The sequence below is a fragment of the Heterodontus francisci genome, chromosome 49 (assembly GCF_036365525.1).
Source record: "Heterodontus francisci isolate sHetFra1 chromosome 49, sHetFra1.hap1, whole genome shotgun sequence".
NCBI lineage: Eukaryota > Metazoa > Chordata > Chondrichthyes > Heterodontiformes > Heterodontidae > Heterodontus > Heterodontus francisci.
This window is the reverse complement of record NC_090419.1, coordinates 10681034-10701663: the sequence shown is the minus strand read 5'-3', so window position 1 is coordinate 10701663 and position 20630 is coordinate 10681034. Positions and strand designations below refer to the sequence as shown.

General features: G+C 48.8%; 1 pseudogene; it reads right to left on the bottom strand.

Moving 5' to 3' along the window:
* Positions 1-8799: 8799 nt before the first annotated feature.
* The window catches only part of LOC137358361 (protein bicaudal D homolog 2-like), a 59305-nt pseudogene continuing 47474 nt past the window's right edge, over positions 8800-20630 (bottom strand).

Below are 20630 nucleotides of genomic sequence, written 5' to 3'. Positions count from 1 at the left end.
CCATGAAACTACCAGATTGTCGTAAAAAACCTATCTGGTTCTCTAATGTCCTTTAGGGAAGGAAATCTGCTGTCCTTACCTGGTCTGGCCTACATGTGACTCCAGACCCACAGCAATGTGGTTGACTCTTAACTGAACGCTGAAATGGCCTAGCAAGACACTCAGTTGTATCAAACCACTAGAAAAAACTATAAGAATAAAACAGGGCAGATCGTCCAACATCGATCTAGGCATCAGGGTCGGATACGACAACGGCACACCCTGCTCAGTCAACCCTGCAAAGGCCTCCTCACTAACATCTGGGGGCTTGTGCCAAAGTTGGGAGAGCTGTCCCACAGACTAGTCAAGCAACAGCCTGACATAGTCATACTCACTGAATCATACCTGACAGACAATGTCCCAGACACTGCCATCACCAGCCCCAGGGTATGTCCTGTCCCACCGGCAGGACAGACCCACCAGAGTTGGTGGCACGATGGTGTACAGTGGGGGAGGGAGTTGCCCTGGGAGTCCTCAACACTGACTCCGGACCCCATGAAGTCTCACCCCTCGTCCTCACCCATCTACCGGTCACAGATGCATCTGTCTATGAAAGCGTATGTAGCAGTGACCACCGCGCAGTCCTTGTGAAGACGGGGTTGCGTCTCTATGAACTACAGCAAATGGAACTCAAGACCAAAGCTACAGCAGCTTGTCCTGACAAAATGCAGTGAGTGAAGGATAGTTACACAGTACAAATTATGGACTGGGATCTTGTTCTCCCACCATCCGGAATGCTGGCAGGTGCAGAAGATGCCGTGGGACTCACACCATCGCGATTCTGCAGTGGGCGGCCACTTAGGATATTCATGGTGGCCCCCTTCCCTGTACCGATGTGTAGGGGCTGAAGGTGTTGGTATGGTTCTTAATGAATACTTTGCGTCTCTCTTCACAAAAGAGGGAGACGATCCAGATATTGTAGTTAAGGAGGAGGAGTGTGCAATACTGCATGTGATAAACATAGGGAGAGAGGAAGTATTAGTGGGATTAGCATCCTTGAAAGTTGATAAATCACCAGAACCCGGTGAAATGTACCCTGGGCTGTTAAAAGAAGCAAGAGAGGAAATAGCAGAGGGTCTGACCATCATTTTCCAGTCCTCACTGGATACAGGTGTGGTGCCAGAGGATTGGAGAATTGCTAATGTTGTAATAAAAGCAAAATGATGAAGGGTCACTGATCTGAAACGTTGACTCTGCTTCTCTCTCCACAGATGCTGCCGGACCTGCTGAGTATTTCCAGCATTTCCTGTTTTTATTGCTAACGTTGAACCTCTGTTAAAAAGGAAGCGAGGGATAGACTGAATAATTACAGACCAGTCAGTCTAACCTCAGTAGTGGGCAAATTATTGGAATCTATTCTGAGAGACATAATAAACAGCCACTTAGATAGGCACAGGTTAATCATTGATAGTCAGCATGGATTAGTTAAGGGAAGATCTTGTTTGACAAACTTGATCAAATGTTTTGAAGAAGTAACAAGGAAGATAGATGAGGGTAGTGCAGTTGATGTGATCTACATGGATTTTAGCAAGGTTTTTGACAAGGTCCCACATGACAGACTGGTTAAAAAAAATAAAATCCCATGGGATCCAGGGAAATGCAGCAAGGTGGATACAAAATTGGCTCAGTGGCAGGAAACAAAGGGTAATTGTTGACGGGTGTTTTTGCGACTGGAGGGCTGTTTCCAGTGGCGTTCCGCAGGGCTCAGTACTGGGCCCCCTGCTTTTTGTGGTGTTTATTAACGATTTGGATGGAGGGGGCATGATCAAGAAGTTTGCAGACGACGCAAAGATTGGCCGTGTGGTAGATAGCGAGGAGGATAGCTGTAGACTGCAGGAAGATATTGATGGTCTGGTCAGATGGGCAGAAAAGTGGCAAATGGAATTCAACCTGGAGAAGTGTGAGGTGATGCATTTGGGAAGGTCAAACAAGGCAAAGGAATACACAATTAATAGGAAAATACTGAGAAGTATAGAGGAAGTGAGGGACCTTGGTGTGAAGTCCACAGATCCCTGAAGGTAGCAGGACAGGTCGATAAGGTGCTTAAGAAGGCAGATGGAATCCTTTCCTTTATTAACCGAGGTACAGAATATAAGAGCAGGGAGGTTATGCTGGAACTGTATAAATCATTGGTTAGGCCACAACTTGAATACTGTGTGCAGTTCTGATCACCTCATTACAGAAAGGATGTAATTGCACTAGAGAGGGTACAGAGGAGATTTACGAGGATGTTGTCAGGACTGGAAAAATACAGCTATGATGAAAGATTGAATAGGCTGGGGTTGTTCTCCTTGGAACAGAGAAGGCTGAGGGGAGAATCTGATTGAAATGTACAAAATTGTGAGGGGCCTGGATAGAGTGGAGGTGAAGGGTCTATTCACCTTAGCAGAGAGGTCAGTGACCAGGAGGCATAGATTTAACGTGATTGGTAGAAAGATTAGAGGGGAGATGAGGAAAAACATTTTCACCCAGAGGGTGGTGATGGTCTGGAACTCACTGCCTGAAAGGGTAGTTGAGGCAGAAACCCTCAACTCATTTAAAAGGAGTCTGGATATGCACCACAAGTGCTGTAATCTGCAGGGCTACGGACCAAATGCTGGAAGGTGGGATTAGAATAGGATTGTTTTTCAGCTGGCACAGACACGATGGGCCGAGTGGCCTCTTTCTGTGCCGTAAACCTTCTATGATTCTATCCAAATACTGCAGAGTTGACCCCTTCCCCATACCCTCTCAGAATTTTATACGTTTCAATGTGATCACCTCTCATTCTTCTAAACTCTCGAGAATATTGGCCAAGTCTACTCCATCTCTCCTCGTAGGACAATCCCCTCATTCCCAGGAATCAGTCTAGTCTGTGGTCAGTGAACTGCAGCAGGGTGACTCTGTTCATCAGGGGATGAGATAGGACTGAGGGACTTTGAAAGGCTTCACAAAACCAGCATTTACTGATAGTTCCTGAATATATCAAATAGCAGGAAGATGAGGAAGTGCAAATCCGCAGGAAAACTACAGAATGAGGTCAGAAGAACACAGAGGTAACTGGGAGCTTTAATTATCCTCATACAGACTGGGCTAATACAGTATAAAGGGCAAAGCAGGGGCAGGAATTCCTTGAAATGTGTACAAGCCAGCTTCATTAAATCAGTGCGTTTCTAGCCCAATCAGCAACGCTGGAACTAGTTCTGGAAAATGTAATGTGTCAAGTGGGGGAGCATTTGGTAAACAGTGATCAAATGCCATTAGTTTTAGTTAAAGGAAGAGTTAAATGGAGGGTTAATTTCAGTGATTTGAAAAGGGATCTGGTCCAGGTTAATTGAAGCAAAGATCATCAGATAAGAGAACCACAGGACAAGTGAAGACCTTTCACAGAGTTTGATGACAAGCTGAGGGAAATGTAGAGCCCTGGTTAAAACCAAGCTTACACACAGTTCCCGCCTCCATATTACACTTGGAATGTTGGGCACTGTTCCAGTCTCCATGTTATAAAAATGATTTAGAGATACTGGGAAGGTATATAAAAAAAGAGGTTTACAAGAATGATACAAGGATGAACGGAGAGGCTATAACTATTAAAGAAAGATTGAACAGGCTGGGGCTCATCTCTCTAGAAAAGAGGCGGCTGAGGGGTGACCTGATTGAGGTCTTTAAAATGATGAAGGGGGTTTCGATCGGGTAGACGTAGAGAAGATGTTTCCACTTGTGGGGGGAGACCAGAACTAGGGGGCTGTCAATATAAGACAGTCAGTAATAAATCCGATGGGGAATTCAGGAGAAACTCCTTTCCCCAGAGAGTGGTGAGAATGTGGAACTCGCTCCCACAGGGAGTGGTTGAGGTGAATAGTATCGATGTATTTAAGGGGGGAAGCTGGATAAACACACGAGGGAGAAAGGAATAGAAGGATATGGTGATAGGGGGGAGATGAAGTAGGGGGTGGGAGGAGGCTCGTCTGGAGCAGAAACACCAGCACAGAGCGGATGGGCCGAATGGCCTGTTTTTGCAAACACACTTGCTGTAATGCCATGCGATTCCCTTTTTCCCGACACTTTGAGAGACACCTTTCACATTTCAAAAGAGATTTTGTCATTTCTAGATTAAAATGGAATTTTCATTCAGTTTTCGCTGAGCCCTTTTGAAAGCTTCCTAAATGATTTTTTAAAGTTTAAAATTAAGCTGTCTGATTTTCAGCTTAATCAATGGCAAATGTTGAAGCCACAATAGATGATTATTCGCGTTGCTGGGTAGAAAGACAGAGAAACAGCTCCCACCAGTGGCTTAGCTCATATGTGAAGCTCCCTCTACACTGTCCCCATCAAACACTCCCAGGACAGCATGGGGGTTAGATACAGAGTAAAGCTCCCTCTACACTGTCCCCATCAAACACTCCCAGGACAGGTACAGCACAGGGTTAGATACAGAGTAAAGCTCCCTCTACACTGTCCCCATCAAACACTCCCCAGGACAGGTACAGTACGGGGGTTAGATACAGAGTAAAGCTCCCTTTACACTGTCCCCATCAAACACTCCCCAGGACAGGTACAGTACGGGGGTTAGATACAGAGTAAAGCTCCCTCTACACTGTCCCCATCAAACACTCCCAGGACAGCATGGGGGTTAGATACAGAGTAAAGCTCCCTCTACACTGTCCCCATCAAACACTCCCAGGCTTGCTCCCTAGTTTAAAGGTTTACAATTGTACATCCCTCATCTTGCCTCAACACTGGAGAATGGACACACACACACACACCTGCCGATCTCCCTCCTGGAGTCTTTGCAGCACAGGTGGCCATTCGGTCCATCGAATCCATGCTGGCTCTCTCTGTGGAGCAATCCAGTCGGACCCATCCCCCCCGCCTCGCTCTATCCCCATAGCCCTGCGAGTTTATTTCCCTCGCGTGCCCATCCAATTTCCTTTTGAAACCATTGACGGTTTCCGCTTCCACTGGCCTCGTAGGCAGCGAGTTCCAGGTCATTACCACTCACTGTGTAAAAAAAAAAAAGTCCTTCCTCCACGTCCACCTCCCCTCACCGGTGAGACAGGCAGCCCGCTCTACGTAGCAGCTGTGGCGACTGCACTCTGCTCCGATCTCCCGCCAAGGCCACTGCTCCTTTGCTTAACCTTGACTTACGGTGAAACCCCCCCCCCCAGGAAGGAATTGCAAACTGTACAGTTCACAGGATGCGAAAGCACCACAGGCGCCTGCCACGCTCGTTATATTTAATTTTACAACGATCTATAATTGCGGCGTGCCGTGTTATCAAATGTCCCTCCCGTCACTGTGTAGGTTACGTTCAGCAAAAGTATCTCCCGCACACTCTGCAACGTCTCCAATGACCCCAGTTTGAGAATGGCCGTCAGATTTTACCCCGACATGAACTTCTAACCACATATCCGTGCCTTCACTGAGATTACAAGATCGTAGGAGATGGGAGCAGTAGGCCATTCGGCCCGTCAAGCCTGCTCCGCCACTCAAACAGATCATGACTCATCACCTCCCTCTACGCCATTTTTCCTCCACTATCCCCATATCCCTCGCTGTCATTATTCAGATATCTATTGATTTCTGTCTTGAATATGCTCAATTATTGAGTTTCCACAGCCCTCTGGGGTAGAGAATTCCAGAGATCTTCTCCGTAAAGAAATTCCTCCTCATCTCAGTCTTGTATTGCCTAATCCTTATTCTGAGACTGTGTCCCCTTGTTCTAGACTCACCAGTCAGAGGAAACATCCTGTCTACATCCACCCTGTCACATCCTGTAAGAAATTTGTAAGTTTCAATTAGATCACCTCTCATTCTTCGAAACCCCAGAGAATACAGGCCCAGTTTCCTCAAACTCTCCTCAAAAGACAATCCCGCCATCCCAGGGATTAGTCTGGTGAACCTCCGTTGCACTCCCTCTATGGCCAGTATATCCTTCCTTAGATAAGGAGATCAAAACTATACACAATACTCCAGGTGCGGACTCACCAAGGCTCTATACAACTGCAGCAAGACATCTTTACTCCTGTACTCAAAACCCTTAGTGATGAAGGCCAACATATCATTTACCTTCCTAATTGCTTGCTGTACCTGCAGACTAGCTTTTAGTGACTCATGAACAAGGACACCCAGGTCTCTTTGGACATCAACACTTCCCAACCTCTCACCATTTAAGAAATAATCTGCATTTCTGTTTTTTCTATCAAAGTGGATAAATTCACACTTATTCACATTATATTCCATCAGCCATGTTCTTGCCCATTCACGTAGCCTGTCCAAATCCCCTTGAAGCCTCCTTGCATCCTCCTCACAACTTGCATTCCCTCCTAGTTTTGTGTTAGCAGCAATTGGTTCCCATATCCAAATCATTGATATAGATTGTGAATAACTGGGGCCCCAGCACTGATCCTTACGGTACCCCACTAGTAACAGCCTGTCATCCTGAGAATGACCCATTTATTCCTACTCTCTGCTTCTTAACCAATTCTCAATCCATTGCAGTATATTCCCCCCAATCCCATGTGCTCTAATTTTGTTGGACCTCATCAAAAGCCTTCTGAAATTCCAAATACACCACATCCACTGATTCTCCTTTATCAATTGTGACAGAAACCCCACATGCCAAATGGAAATATTAACTTCATCGTATGGAACTCTGCCTGAGACTTTTACTGGACATTGTTACAAATAACTTGAAAGCGGAACAGAGCAGCTAGGATGGCCACACACAATTCGCATATGAGAAGCCAAAGGCTGGCTGGGAGACAGAGGTGATTACCCAGTCTAGCCAGAACAACGTGGGTGCTCTCTGATTCAATTACCTAGAATGATTTTGTCAATGTTGATAGTCAAAAACCTTCGACACCCATTGACTTTGAAAGAGCCAAACTGCCCCCACCACCCCAAAGTATGTTTGAACAGCTTGAGGAAAGCCTTGAATCTCAAAGAACAAACACAGAGGTGGTCACATCACGTGAATGCTTGTGCAACTCTGGGAGTTTGTGAATTGTGCCTCAGAAGGAGACAGTAACTGAAATCCAGGGAAGGAAATCTCTCTCCCGCAAAGACCCAGGGAGGCCTCAGCCACAGGCCGACAGCCGAGCACAGCCTGCGATGAGGATAAAGCCCCTCTTCTGCTTTCCAGAACCTGAGACTCAAGCCTGAACCGTGCATGTGGCCCAGTGAGGACTTCAGCACTACAATTTCAACCAAATACACTGGGACTAAACTTCAGTATTTAAATTCCATTTTTTATTAAGGACTTTACTCCAACTTCCCAACTCTGTTTTTCCCCTCTGTAATCTATTTGTGCGTGTGCATGTCCCCCTCGTGTGAATGAGCGTGGATGCATCGCGTATTTTAGTGTAATTTTAACCGGTTTAGAGCGATCGGGTTAATAAGTTTAAACAAGAAAGTTGCAAGTTTAAGAAAACCTGTCTGATTGGTTCATTTACAAGTATATATTAGAGCAGCAGGAGAAACTGCTCACTGAGGTGGTACGTTAAATCACGGTGTTTAAAAGATAAACCCTGTTGCAGTCAAACCAGAGAAGGAGCGAAAGGGGAGCCTGAAACCCCTTCCCCACCTGTCGTAACACTATGCTACAAGTCACAACCTCAAAAGACTTCAATAGGTTTGTCAAACATGATTTCCCTTTCACAAATCCATGTTGACTCTGCCCCATCACACCATTATTTTCCAAGTGTCCAGTTATCTCATCCTTTATAATAGTTTATCAGTAGTAGGGAAAATGTTTGAATCTAACAGGTTTGTAGTTCTCCGTTTTCTCTCTCACTCCCTTCTTAAATAGTAGGGTTACATTTGCTACTTCCCAGTCTGCAGGAACCCTTCCAGAATCTATAGAATTTTGAAAGATAAACACCAATGTATCTATCTCTATAGCCACCTCCTTCAATACTCTGGGATGTAGCTCATCTGGTCCAGGGGATTTATCAACTCTGCCTCTTTCCACTCTCTGCCACCACCCATCCCCCCAACTCCGCCTCAGCTCATCTACTGTTGACCCTCATCCACGTCTTTACTTCCACACTTGACCGTTCCAGTCCGGTCCTGGCTGCCTCCCACATCCTACCCTCTACATACCGGTGCTCATCCAATACTCGGCTGCCCCCGTGTCCTAACTCGCACCAAGTCTTGTTCACCCAACACCCCTTGTGCTTATTGACCTACACTGGCTCCCAATCAAATTTAAAATTCTCATTATAGTTTTCAAATCTCTCCATGCCCCCCCACCCCCCACCTATCTTCGTAACCAATCGCTCCACCATTGGCGGCTGTGCCTTCAGCTGCCTGGGGCCCTAAGCTCTGGAATTCCCTCCCTAAACCTCTCCGCCTCTAAGACGCTGCTTAAAACCGACCTCTTTGACCGAGCTTTTGGTCGCCCATCCCCAATATCTCCTGATGTGGCTCGGGGTCAAACTCTGTCTGATTTACACTCCTGTGAAGCGTCTTGGGGATGTTTTGCTATGTTAAAGGCGCTATATAAATGCAAGTTATTGTTCAAAAAGGAAACCAGATGGGCACTCGAAGGAAGTAAACTTGCAGGGCTAGGGGGGGATAGAGCTGGGGAATGGGACTGATTGGATGGCTCCAGGGAGAGCTGGCATTGACTTGATGGGCTGAATGGCCTCCTCCTGTGCTGTTAATGACTCAATGACTGTTCCAGAGAGGAGAGAAAGCAAGATTTAGGACATGACACAGGGCAGCATGGAATTTGAATTCAGACATATTTATTGACATGGTGTATATACACACACTCACACAGACTCCACTGAAATTGCACTTTCTCCCACCCTCCCTTGTCCAGTTCCTACCCAGTCGTAAACTCAAATCAGATAGTAAGATACATTCAGTACTCGACAAGATGATGTCCCTTGGTTCAGGGAAGAACTTGCAGCATTTACAATATGTACAACAATTAAAAAAGATTAAAAGGCACTTCCAGACAGAAAGGTTTGACAAACGGCTCACTCCAACCAGGAACTGCCACCTGCCAAGGCGCCACCCTCCTCCCCACAGAATGGCCATGCCACAGCCTTACCTGCAAACTCTCCAGGCCTCTGGAGACATGTGGTTGGCCCGTTAGCTCAGGGCCGGGCGGGATCGTCTGCAAGAGTTACGTGAGCATGTCATCACTTCACTCAATCACCAGCAACCCGCCCCCACCGGTTTTAAACCTTCCCAGAACTTGGGTGGATGACGTGGAAATGAGGCGAGTGTCGAGACACGGATGATAAATCGTCCCTCACTGGCAGTTACTGGATAGCGATTAGAGGTGAGGACTGTGGGGGAAATAGGGGCAGACAGAGAGCGAGAGAAAGAGTGAGGAGAGCGCGAGGGAGGTGGTGGGGGGGGGGGGGGGGAGAAAGAGAGAGAGAGAGAGAGAGAGAGAGAGAGAGAGAGGTAAAGTACTGGTGGGGACAGGTCTGTCACTGTATAACACTGGGGTACAGTACTGGTGGGGACAGGTCTGTCGCTGTGTAACACTGGGGTAAAGTACTGGTGGGGACAGGTCTGTCACTGTATAACACTGGGGTACAGTACTGGTGGGGACAGGTCTGTCGCTGTGTAACACTGGGGTACAGTACTGGTGGGGACAGGTCTGTCACTGTATAACACTGGGGTACAGTACTGGTGGGGACAGGTCTGTCACTGTATAACACTGGGGTACAGTACTGGTGGGGACAGGTCTGTCGCTGTGTAACACTGGGGTAAAGTACTGGTGGGGACAGGTCTGTCACTGTATAACACTGGGGTACAGTACTGGTGGGGACAGGTCTGTCGCTGTGTAACACTGGGGTACAGTACTGGTGGGGACAGGTCTGTCACTGTATAACACTGGGTACAGTACTGGTGGGGACAGGTCTGTCACTGTATAACACTGGGGTACAGTACTGGTGGGGACAGGTCTGTCGCTGTATAACACTGGGTACAGTACTGGTGGGGACAGGTCTGTCGCTGTATAACACTGGGTACAGTACTGGTGGGGACAGGTCTGTCACTGTATAACACTGGGGTACAGTACTGGTGGGGACAGGTCTGTCACTGTATAACACTGGGTACAGTACTGGTGGGGACAGGTCTGTCACTGTATAACACTGGGGTACAGCACTGGTGGGGACAGGTCTGTCACTGTATAACACTGGGTACAGTACTGGTGGGGACAGGTCTGTCACTGTATAACACTGGGGTACAGTACTGGTGGGGACAAGTCTGTCACTGTATAACACTGGGTACAGTACTAGTGGGGACAGGTCTGTCATTGTATAACACTGGGGTACAGTACTGGTGGGGACAGGTCTGTCGCTGTATAACACTGGGGTACAGTACTGGTGGGGACAGGTCTGTCGCTGTATAACACTGGGGTACAGTACTGGTGGGGACAGGTCTGTCACTGTATAACACTGGGGTACAGTACTGGTGGGGACAGGTCTGTCACTGTATAACACTGGGGTACAGTACCGGTGGGGGCGGGTCTGCCACTGTATAACACTGGGGTACAGTACTGGTGGGACAGTAAGCACGTTACACAATGCTATAGTGTGTTGGGCTTCCAGTGTGATTTTCTGGTGTCTTAGAAATGGTGCCTGACTCTCGCCTCCATGCCCTGTATCCTGACCACCATCCTCTACAAGCTCACCTGGGGCAAGGGCACCAAAAGGTAGGTAAACCCAGCAGTGGGGTTGTGGCCACGGGATCTTTTACATCCACCCGAATGGGCAGACGGGGCCCTTGGGTTTTACATCACATCCCAAAAGACAGCCCATCCGACAGCGCGGCGCTCCCTCGGTCCTGACCCCCCGACAGCGCGGCGCTCCCTCGGTCCTGACCCCCCGACAGCGCGGCGCTCCCTCGGTCCTGACCCCCCGACAGCGCGGCGCTCCCTCGGTCCTGACCCCCCGACAGCGCGGCGCTCCCTCGGTCCTGACCCCCCGACAGCGCGGCGCTCCCTCGGTCCTGACCCCCCGACAGCGCGGCGCTCCCTCGGTCCTGACCCCCCGACAGCGCGGCGCTCCCTCAGCACTGGCACCTGGTAGTGGGTGGGGGGCGGCGGGACACTGGCTGGGAGGTAAGACAGTGAGACTGAGGAAATGAGGGTGACTCGATTGCAGTGGTCAGTGGATGAAACGTGGAATTTTATTTGTTTGCAGAGACGGATAGTGAGGAACCAAAAAGAAGAGTTTGCACTTTTCGATAAGGCAGCAGCAGTACCAATGCTGCAGTCTCCCACAAAACCAACCCCCACCCTGCTAGCAGCTCCTGCTCTGACCACCATCCCTCACACCATCTACTTGGAGTGTACGTGGGCACTGGGCTGGGCCGTGACAGCTGGTCGCGTTTGTATAGTGAGCCCACGTTCATTATTCTGGGGGTGGGGGGGTGAAAACAAAATCAGCAGTCAGTGACAGATTTAACAGTGAATGAGCAAGGAGAACGAGGGCAGATGAACTGGAAAGGGTTAAATCAGAGCCATGATTGAAAGGGACCTCAGAGTGTGGACAACTTGCTCTCCATCTGCACAGGCTGTCCCATTGTCTGATTGAATTGTACCCGGTGATACCCGATTTACAGCGATTCGCCCCCAATTTCATTTCTTGTTTTCGAAAAACCTTACATACAGTATTGATCAATTAGGCAAAAAACTCTGAAGGCACTTCAGATACATGCACCCCTTCCTCGCGCACATATATACACACACACATGATTACTGCTTCTGTAAACTTCAGCAGAGCTCCCAATTGCAGCCGGAAAGCTGCTTGGCAGAACGGGTTAGGTAGGTGGGTGGGAGGGATCTCACCCCCCACCCCCGGCTTCAGCTAGCCAGAGCAGATCCCTCACCACCTGAACAGGACGTGTGTCATATTGGAATCAAGCAGCAGCCAGTAGGCATTGGGTAAAGGCAGGGAGAACGAGGACACAGAGGCGTCAGATTACAGTGACTCTCACGGACACGAAGCAGACAGAGACGGACACAGGGACACCAGACAGAGAGAGAGAGAGACAGAGAGAGAGACAGAGAGAGAGAGAGACAGACAGAGAGACAGACAGAGAGACAGACAGAGAGACAGACAGAGAGACAGACAGAGAGACAGACAGAGAGACAGACAGAGAGAGAGAGAGACGGACCAGAGACAGACAGAGACACACAAAGCGGACAAGAGACAGACACACGTGCAGACACCAGACATTCACACACACACACACACACACACACAGAGACACCAGACAATACCACAGTAATTGTGCGTGAATCATCAATTTTCAAAAAGGAACCGGGTTGAAGTTTAACACAAAGCCTTGGCCTCCTGGCTGATGGCAAAACGTATCCCGTCTGACACGGCAGCAGCAATGCTTCCCTCCCCTGAACATTTAACCAGATAGTTTTACCCACTTGGGAAACGGGATGGACAAGAGACAGACAGTCAGTCAGGCTACCACATCGATGCTGAATGATACAGGGCAGGAAAAAAAACACACCACAGATCAGGATAACATTTCAATATCACCTGAGAGAGACAGAGAGAGAGACAGAGAGAGACAGCGAGAGGACAGACATACTGAGGTAAGGAGAATGTATGGGAGTGAAGTAAACTCTCAGGCAAAACTGCCAGGGAGAAAGTGGGCTGAAAGTTGCTCCCTGCAATGCTGAGCTCCCCAGGAAAGGCGGACAGTAATGTTTTGGGGGGAGTTTCTTCAGCAGAAAGCCATTCAAAAAAAAAAAAAAATTACATACACTGTACAAAAGATGGACATCTGCTGTGAAGGCTTGACTGTAAGGCGATAGGTCAGAGGTCAACCACCCAGTGGCTACCCGTTACTGGTGGTTAGATCTGTGCACTTGTGTTTAAGGCCACTGCTCTCAGCCTGTACAAGGACGGACCTTCTCTCTCTCGCGTCACCCACCACAGACAGTGTACACAGGCCAACATTATTATTTTTAAAAAGGCACAAGGCTAGACTCCGCAGGACAGAGGGAGAAAACTGTTCATTTTTTTTTTTGGCTGTAACCGTACGTCACATATACCTCTGCACACCATCGCCCACCCACCCTCCACACTGCCGACCCCTCCTCCCAGACCCCAACAAATAATATACGTCATCAGCTTCCAACACTGGCAGTCCCTTGTGGTTTTATTACCTTTGGTTAGGTAGCAGGTTTCTGGGGCACTTATATGACTGGTCAACGGGTGGTGGGGAAGTGGGGGAAATGAAAGCAGAGCTCGGTGGTGTCTCCAAAGCGGACCGATACAGTGAAGTAGGGGAGGGGGTATCTTATTCAGCAGACGGAGAGCTGTAAGGCACAGTGTATCCGGGGCCCTGGAACAGTGACTGGTAAATCGGTGGTTGCTTGTGAAGAAGGTACAACAGTAAAAGATGATAGACTCCCTCACTTCGTGATAAAAAGGCTGTGTGCAGAGTTAAATCAACCCCATTTTCAGCTGACCGGCCAGTGGATCCGTTCGCCGATTGCACGAGCTGTGGTTTCTGCATCGAAGAGAGACGTTTTTGGGGGTGGGGGGGGGAGTGAGAGGTTGGGGAAGGGGCGGAGGGGGCTTGGCGGGCTCCTGACACAGCTCCCCAGCCCACCAGCGGCGGTCTTTACCCCTACGCGTGGCCCGTCTGTTGTGTTCTGCGGTGATGTTGGCAAAGGCGGCTGCCAGAGGGGTCAGTGGCGACGAGGATTGCTCGAGGTTCCCGGGCCCCCTCCTCACCTCAAATATTCTGCTGCTGGAAAAGAAAAACACAAAACAGAGTGTGGGTCAACTGGTGGACTGCTACATTACAAGGTACAAGGGGGAGACAGGGGGAGAGAGGGAAAGAGAAAGCGTGACAGAGGGAGAGAGACAGTGAGAGACAGAGACAGAGAGAGACAAAGAGACAGAGAGAGAGAGAGAGAGAGAGAGAGAGAAATATCGAAAGCAAGAGAGAAATTGAGAGAGAGAGAGAGAGAGAGAGAGAGAGACAGAGAGAGAAGGAGGGAGGGAGGGAGAAAGAAAATCGAGAGAGAGAGATCGAGAGAGGGAGAAAGACAGAAAGACAGATCGAGAGAGACAGAGAGAGGGAGATTGCGAGAGAGAGGGAGATTGCGAGAGAGAGGGAGATTGCGAGAGAGAGGGAGATTGCGAGAGAGAGGGAGATTGCGAGAGAGAGGGAGATTGCGAGAGAGAGGGAGATTGCGAGAGAGAGGGAGACAGACAGAGAGTGTTAAAGAGGAAAGAATGAAAAGAGAAAAAAAAACTAATTTCAGCAGCACCTTTCAGAACTGCTGTAACGTATGAAACACAGCAGCCAATGTGTGCACAGCAAGTATAGTGAGCTGTCACTGTAGTACACAGCTCCTGACTCTCGGCAGCGAGCTGATAAAAGAACAAAAAGGAACTGCATTTCTATAGTGCCTTCAGGAGCTTGGGAAACCTCCAAAGTGCACTGCGGCCAATGGCATGTTTCTGAAATGGTGCTGAGGTTACCTGTGGGCTGGCTCGGGTTGTTCGAGGTTTGCTCCTGGAGTGAGTCTTGGTTCGGCCGTGGCTGTGGTTGTGACCGTGCCGGGGCAGGTCAGGCTTTGCATCTTGATCCTCGAGCCGTTGGGTGAGGGCGAGTTTCTGCTGGATGGCCATACGCAGCAGAGAGTTCAGGGTCCTCTTCTCATCCTCAGCTGCTGCTAGCTGTCTCTGCATCTCATCCAGCTGTGTCACATACTGATCACACCTGGCAGGAGGAACCGGGGATGGGGAGGGGGTGTGGGGGGAGAAGGAGAGAGAGGGGAGGGGGGGGATGGAGAGAGAGACGGGCGGGGGGGGGGGGGGGGGGGAGGAGAGAGACGGTGGGGGGGGGAAAAGGAGAGAGAGAGACGGGCGGGGGTGGGGGGGGGGAAAAAAGGAGACTTTAAAATTCACATCCTCAGCCCTTGCCTATCTGTAAACTCCTCCAGCCCCTACAACCCTCCCTATCTCTGTAACCTCCTCCAGCCCTTACAACCCTCCCTATCTCTCTAACCTCCTCCAGCCCCTAAAGCCCTCCCTATCTCTCTAACCTCCTCCAGCCTCTTACAACCCTCCCTATCTCTGTAACCTCCTCCAGCCCCTAAAGCCCTCCCTATCTCTGTAACATCCTCCAGCCCCTACAACCCTCCCCATCTCTGTAACCTCCTCCAGCCCTTACAACCCTCCCTATCTCTGTAACCTCCTCCAGCCCTTACAACCCTCCCTATCTCTGTAACCTCCTCCAGCCCTTACAACCCTCCCCATCTCTGTAACCTCCTCCAGCCCCGACAACCCTCCGAGATCTCTGCGCTCCTCCAATTCTGGCCTCTTTACCATCCCCCGATTCCCATCGCTCCACCAAGTATTTAGGAGCACGAAGAGGGGACATGAAAAAACACTGGCGGACAAGATAAAGGAATATCCTAAGGCATTTTATAAGTATATTAAGGGCAAGAGAATAACCAGGGAAAGAGTAGGGCCCAAAGTGGCAATCTGTGTGTGGAGCCAGAGGGCATAGGTGAGGTTTTAAATGATTACTTTTGATCTGTATTCACTATGGAGAAGGACGATGTAGGTGCAGAGATCAGGGAGGGGGATTGTGATATACTTGAACATATTAGCATTGAAAGGGAGGAAGTATTAGCTGTTTTAGCAGGCTTAAAAGTGGATAAATCCCCAGGCCCAGATGAGATGTATCCCAGGCTGTAATGTGAGGCAAGGGAGGAGATAGCAGGGGCTCTGACGCAAATTTTCAAATCCTCTCTGGCCACAGGACAGGTACCAGAGGGCTGGAGGACAGTGAATGTGGTACCATTATTCAAGAAGGGTAGCAGGGATAAACCAGGTAATTACAGGCTGGTGAGTCTAACATCAGTGGTTGGGAAACTATTGGAAAAAATTCTGAGGGAAGGATTAATCTCCACTTGGAGAGGCAGGGATTAATCAGGGATAGTCAGCAAGGCTTTGGCAGGGGGAGATCGTGTCTAACTAACTTGATTGAATTTTTCAAGGCGGTGAATAGACGTGTAGATGAGGGTAAAGCAGTTGAAGTAGTCTACATGGACTTCAGTAAAGCTTTTGATAAGGTCCCACATGGGAGATTGGTTGAGAAGGTAAGAGCCCATGGGATCCAGGGCAATTTGACAAAGTGGATCCAAAATTGGCTTAGTGGCAGGAGGCAGAGGGTGATGGTCAAGGGTTGTTTTTGCGAGTGGAAGCCTGTGACCAGTGGTGTACCACAGGGATCGGTGCTGGGACCCTTGCTGTTTGTAGTGTACATTAATGATTTAGACGTGAATATAGGAGGTATGATCAGTAAGTTCGCAGATGACCCGAAAATTGGTGATGTCGTAAATAGTGAGGAGGAAAGCCTTAGATTACAGGACGATATAGATGGGCTGGTAAGATGGGCGGAGCAGTGGCAAATGGAATTTAATCCTGAGCAGTGTGAGGTAATGCATTTTGGGAGGACTAACAAGGCAAGGGAATATACAATGGATGGTAGGACCCTAGGAAGTAGAGAGAGTCAGAGGGACCTTGGTGTATGTGTCCATAGATCACTGAAGGCAGCAGCACAGGTAGATTAGGTGGTTAGGAAGGCATATGGGATACTTGCCTTTATTAGCCGAGGTATAGAATATAAGAGCAGGGAGGTTATGATGGAGCTGTATAAAACGCTAGTTAGGCCACAGCTGGAGTACTGTGTACAGTTCTGGGCACCACACTATAGGAAGGATGTGATTGCACTGGAGAGGGTGCAGAGGAGATTCACCAGGATGTTGCCTGGGCTGGAGCATTTCAGCTATGAAGGGAGACTGGATAGGCTAGGGTTGTTTTCCTTAGAGCAGAGAAGGCTGAGGGGAGACCTGATTGAGGTATATAAAATTATGAGCGGCATAGATAGGAAGAAACTTTTTTCCTTAGCAGAGGTGTCAATAACCAGGGGGCATAGTAAGCTGCAGGAGGTTTAGAGGGGATTTGAGGAAAAATATTTTCACCCAGAGGGTGGTTGGAGTCTGGAACGTACTGCTTGAAGGGGTGGTAGAGGCAGGACCCCTCAACATTTAAGAAGTATTTAGATCAGCACTTGAAACACCATAGCACACAAGGCTACGGGCCACGTGCTGGAAAATGGGATTAGAATAGTTAGGTGCTTGATGGCCAGCACAGACACGATGGGCCGAAGGGCCTGTTTCTGTGTTGTATAACTCTATAACTCTCTCTCCTCCTTTAAGACGCTGCTTAAAACCGAACTCATTGACCGAGCTTTTGGTCACCTGTCCCTAATATCTCCTGATGTGACTTGGGGTCAAATTCTGTTTCCACTTGTGGGGGGAAGACCAGAACTAGGGGGGCCATCAATATAAGACAGTCAGTAATAAATCCAATGGGGAATTCAGGAGAAACTCCTTTCCCCAGAGAGTGGTGAGAATGTGGAACTCGCTCCCACAGGGAGTGGTTGAGGTGAATAGTATCGATGTATTTAAAAGGGGAAGCTGGATAAACACACGAGGGAGAGAGGAATAGAAGGATATGGTGATAGAGGGGAGATGAAGTAGGGGGTGGGAGGCGGCTCGTGTGGAGCAGAAACACCAGCACGGAGCAGATGGGCCGAATGGCCTGTTTCTGTGCTGTCAATACTTTGTAAGGTATATAAGTAACACAATCAGCAGCAAGCTAGTACTGCTTCAAATCTCAGAGCTCAAAGTGCTTTAGGACAAACATTAAGGAGCAGCAGCAGGATGACATACTGGGGGATAATTTCAAATCATGATGTTGAAACATTGTTTTTGAGAAAACCCCTCAGCGAGTGGTTAGGATTTGGGACGCACTGCCCGATAGTGTGGTGGATAGTGTAGCCTTGAAAAGAGAATTGGATGAATACTTGGAAGGGAAATCGCAGGGATAAGGGGAAAGAGTGGGGGAGTGAGACGAACTGGATTGCTGTTGTAAAGGGCCAGCACAGACTCGATGGGCCAAGTGGACTCCTTCTGAGCTGCACTGGGGCATTAACGGTTCGAACCCGGTCGCTGCTCGCAGCATGGACAATCTTGCTGTGGGATCCCGGTTTCAGGATCGAGTAACACGGGCGAGTAACACTGAGAACACCAGTGGGCTTCCAGCCGCTCGCTGGCTGGCTTTTTATTTCTGGGTTGAGGTGACTGCGGAACAAGATCAGATTAGAATGAAGTTGAGCACAATCAATCCAGCCAGGCCTCCTGGCAAAGCACTGCTTGTGCAGGAACAAGTGCCAATGACATTATATCATTGGAATCAGACAAGGACATGTAGGCTGGGCCGTGAAAGGGAATTTCAAGTAATGAACGTGGGAACGACATTGAAGCACTTTGTCACATTTTAGTGAGGGAGAGAGAAGAGCGGGGAGGGAGAGAGAAGAGCGGGGAGGGAGAGAGAAGAGCGGGGAGGGAGAGAGAAGAGCGGGGAGGGAGAGAGAAGAGCGGGGAGGGAGAGAGAAGAGCGGGGAGGGAGAGAGAAGAGCGGGGAGGGAGAGAGAAGCAGAGGTAGAAAAAACAGCATGCAGAGTATTTCTTAAATGGAGAGAGGTTGGGAAGTGTTGATGTCCAAAGAGACCTGAGTGTCCTTGTTCACGAGTCACTAAAAGCTAGTCTGCAGATGCAGCAAGCAATTAGGAAGGTAAATGATATGTTGGCCTTCATCACTAGGGGTTTTGAGTACAGGAGTAAAGATGTCTTGCTGCAATTGTCTAAAGCCTTGGTGAGTCCGCACCTGGAGTATTGTGTACAGTTTTGGTCTCCTTATCTAAGGAACGATATACTGGCCATAGAGGGAGTGCAAAGGAGACTCACTAGACTGATGCCTGGAATGACAGGATTGTCTTATGAGGAGAGATTGAGGAACTGGACCTGTATTCTCTCGAGTTTCGAAGAATGAGAGGTGATCTAATTGAAACTTACAAAATTCTTACGGGATGTGACAGAGTGGATGTGGATAGGATGTTTCCCCTGACTGGTGAGTCTAGAACAAGGGGACACAGTCTCAGAATAAGGGGTCAGCCATATTAGACTGAGATGAGGAGGAATTTCTTCACTCAGAGGGTGGTGAATCTTTGGAATTCTCTACCCCAGAGGGCTGTGGAAGCTCAATCATTGAACATGTTCAAGACAGAAATCGATAAATATCTGGAGATTAACAACATTAACAGATACGGGGGTAGCGGGGGAAAGTGGCATTGAGGTAGATGACCAGCCATGATCGTATTGAATGGCGGAACAGGCTCGATGGGCCGATTGGCCTACCCCTACTCCTCTGTTCCTAGAAACTAAATCTGCACATCAAATTATTAATCCAGTGTTCCTTACAAACATTAATCAGCTGTATCATTCTATTCCACTCGATCAGGACACTAATGAGCTTAGATTCACACATTACAGGGGGAGGCCATTCAGCCCATCATGCCTGGACCGGTTATCCAATTAGTCCCACTCCGCCCCCCCCCCCCCCCCCCCACCCCTTCAAATTTCTCCCCTTCCAGTATCTCTCCAATTCCCCTTTGAAAGTTATTATTGAATCTGCTTCCACCGCCCTTTCAGGCAGCGCGTTCCAGATCACAACAACTCACTGCATCAAAAACATTCTCCTCCCCTCCCCCCTCTGGTTCTTTTCCCGATTATCTTCAATCTGTGTCCCTCTGGTTACCGACCCTCCCGCCACTGGGAACAGTTTCTCCTGATTTACTCCATCAAAACCCTTCCTGAATTTGAACGCCTCCATTAAATCTCCCCTTAAGGAATTAAGGGATATGGTGGGAGCATGGGTAAGTGGATTGGAGTCCACGAAAAGATCAGCCATGATCTTATTGAATGGCGGAGCAGGCTCGAGGGGCCGGACGGCCTACTCCTGCTCCTAGTTCTTATGATCTTAACCTTCTCTGCTCTGAGGAGAACAATCCCAGTCTCTCCACGTTAACTGAACACTTGTGGGCTACGCAGCACTGCGAAGGGCGGTACAGACTGGACTCTAACCTGCTGGCGAACATGGAGCGGAGAGAGGAGAAAGTGGCTGCGTCCTCTTTCAGTGCCTTCAGCTCATTCCTCAGCTTCACCATGGTGTCTGACACCAAACACTTCTCGTTGTCATACTTGCTCTTCAGGTTTGACAGGCCACCTCAGCAGTCTGAGGGAGATAGCAGGAGGGAAAAGTGTTACTTTATTCCTGCAAAGCACAATGTCACCCAATAAAACCTGTGTGTATTGCAACTCACTCGCTAAAGAAATGAAAGAATCCATATCTGGACAGCAATGATAGCTGGGCTCGGTTTATTCATTCATTCAGGGGATGTGGGCGTCGCTGGCAAGGCCAGCATTTATTGCCCATCCCTAATTGCCCTTGAGAAGGTGGTAGCGAGCTGCCTGCTTGAATACAACGAGGCCATTTCAAAGGGCGGTTAAGTCTCAGCCACATTGCTGTGGGTCTGGAGTCACATGTAGGCCAGACCAGGTAAGGATGGTAGATTTCCTTCCTAAAGGACATTAGTGAACCAGATGGGTTTTTACGGCAATCACGGTCACCATTACTGAGACGAGCTTTTATTCCGGATTTATTAATTAACTGAATTTAAATTCCCCA